Below are 2,500 nucleotides of genomic sequence, written 5' to 3'. Positions count from 1 at the left end.
CTGCCCCCCACCCACCCACCCCCCCCCCCGGCTGACAGGATCAGGGCGCACTGGATGTCCGGGACAATATTTTCCCCGACGCCGGGGAGGGCGGGCGGGCGGAGGGGCTCTGGCGGCCAGCCCGGGCCCCGGAGCTCGAGAAGGAAAAAAGGACCGGGCCCGCGAGAGACGGGGGCCCTGCCGCAGGGGGGCAGTCCGACCGGGGCTCACCGTGCGGCAGGCCCGGGCGTCGGCAGGGGAAAGCGGGCGAGGAGGCGCGGGGGCCGGGTGCCTACGGCCATACCGGACCGAACGCCCCCGATCCCGTCCGATCTCGGAAGGTAAACCGTCCCGGGCCTGGCTAGTACTTGGATGGGTGACCGCCTGGGAATCCCAGGTGCCGTAGGCAGCTTTTCCCGGTCCGAGCCAGCTCTCTCTCCTTTTCTGGGGAGGAAGGAGAGGGGGGGGACGGGCCGGAAAGCCCCTCGTCGCTCCTGCCGAGTCGGAGGTCGCGGCCGCAGGTCACGGGTCTGGGCGCCTGGGGTCCGGCTCCCCACCCGGCTTCCTCCGCGGAGGACCCACCGAAGCCGCTGGGGGAGACCCCGGGCATGGGGCGGACTGGCCCGGACCCTCCCGGCCGCCGGCCCGCAGGACCGCCCCGAATCCCCCCGCCCCGCGGCCACCCAGGCCAGGCCTGGCCAGGCGGGACGGACGGCGGGTGTCCAGCGCCCAGCGGCTTCCGCCAGCGGGGACCCACGGCCCCCAAAGCCGCAGGGGGAGGCCCCGGGCCCGGGACGGACTCGCTCGGACCCCCTGCGCCCGGGCGCCGGCTCGCGGGACCGCCCCGAATCCCCCCGCGGCCACCCAGGCCAGGCCTGGCCAGGCGGGACGGACGGCGGGTGTCCAGCGCCCAGCGGCTTCCTCCAGCGGGGACCCACGGCCCCCAGAGCCGCAGGGGGACACCCCGGGGCCGGGACGGACTCGCTCGGACGCGCTCGGACCCCCTGCGCCCGGCCGCCGGCTCGCGGGACCGCCCCGAATCCCCCGCCCCGCGGCCACCCAGGCCAGGCCTGGCCAGGCGGGACGGACGGCGGGTGTCCAGCGCCCAGCGGCTTCCGCCAGCGGGGACCCACGGCCCCCCAGAGCCGCAGGGGGAGACCCCGGGGCCGGGACGGACTCGCTCGGACGCGCTCGGACCCCCTGCGCCCGGCCGCCGGCTCGCGGGACCGCCCCGAATCCCCCCGCGGCCACCCAGGCCAGGCCTGGCCTGGCCTGGCAGGCCGGCGTGCAGCTCCCCCGGGCTTCCTCCCCCGACGACCCGCGCCCCCCCGAGCCGCAGGCGGAGACCCCGGCCCCGGGGCGGACCGGCCCGGGCTCGCTCGAGCCCCCTGCGCCCGGCCCGCAGGACCGCCCCCCCCCCCCCCCCGAATCCCCCGGGAGAGGCCCGGCCTGCACGCCACTGACGACCCGCGGCCCCCAAAGTCGCGGGAGGCGCCCCCGGCCCCGGGGGCCGGTTAGCTCCGTGTCGCTCCGCGCCCCCCCCCCGCCCCTCGCTGCCGGGACCGGGCACCGCCCCAGAGTCAGCCGCAGCCGGACGGCCTGAGAGCTGCCCTCCTGTGGACGACGGTGAGTTTACCTTGACACTAACCGGCCATCAGCCAGGTCAACCCCATTGCTAGACTGGGGTGGACCTGGTGGCCGAGTGGGGACTTGGAACATTTGACAGCTGCTCCCCGGGGCTTGACCGCTTGTCCTGAACGCCCCCCCCCCCACCCCACCCCCCCCAGCCCCCGGCTCCTGCTCCCCTCTCCCCAGCCTCGGTGCTCCGCTCCCTGCCTCGGAGGCTGCCCCTTTGCGGCGCCTGCATCGCCTCCGAGGACGCGCACCTTCCGGAGGCTGGACGTAAAGCCTGACGCCCGCCACCGCCGCCGACCCGGCTCTCCGAGGGACGACTGTGAGGCCTCCCCCCACCCCCGGACCGCCCTGGGGACGACTGCTAAGCCTCCCCCAACGGACCGCCCGGGGGAAGACTGCTAAGCCTTCCCCGGACCTGCTCCCTCTCGACTATTAAGCCCCCCCTCTGTGGTCCTCAGGACCGCTGCCGCGCAGCCCTCGGAGTGGGGTGACACCCGGGCCGGAAAGGAAACCGGCCACCAGGTCAACCCGTCGAATCCGTTGGGTTGACCTGGTGGCCGGAAAGCAAACCGGCCGCCAGGTCAACCCGGTAGATTCAGCGGGTTGACCTGGTGGCGGAACGGGGACTTTGAAAATTTTACAGCCGCTTCCCGGGGCTTGACCTGTTGTCCCGGTGGGGACTTTGAACATTTGGCAGCCGCCTCCCAGGGCTTGACCTGTTGTCCCGGTGGGGACTTTGAACATTTGACAGCCGCTTCCCGGGGCTTGACCTGTTGTCCTGAACGCCCCCCACCCCACCCCACGGCTCCTGCTCCCCACTCCCCAGCCTCGGCGCTCCGCTACCCTGCCTCAGAGGCCGCCTCTCTGCGGCAGCTGCATCGCGTCC

At 74.9% G+C, this 2,500-nt stretch overlaps 1 non-coding gene across 1 annotated transcript; it reads left to right on the top strand.

Moving 5' to 3' along the window:
- Positions 1 to 269: 269 nt before the first annotated feature.
- On the top strand, positions 270 to 388 carry LOC128823811 (5S ribosomal RNA). Its single transcript, XR_008442046.1, has one exon. It is a non-coding gene; the product is annotated as a 5S ribosomal RNA (ribosomal RNA).
- Positions 389 to 2,500: the final 2,112 nt, after the last annotated feature.

Source organism: Malaclemys terrapin, chromosome 15 (assembly GCF_027887155.1).
Source record: "Malaclemys terrapin pileata isolate rMalTer1 chromosome 15, rMalTer1.hap1, whole genome shotgun sequence".
NCBI lineage: Eukaryota > Metazoa > Chordata > Testudines > Emydidae > Malaclemys > Malaclemys terrapin.
The sequence above is the reverse complement of the archived record's forward strand: the minus strand, read 5'-3'. Positions and strand labels throughout refer to the sequence as shown.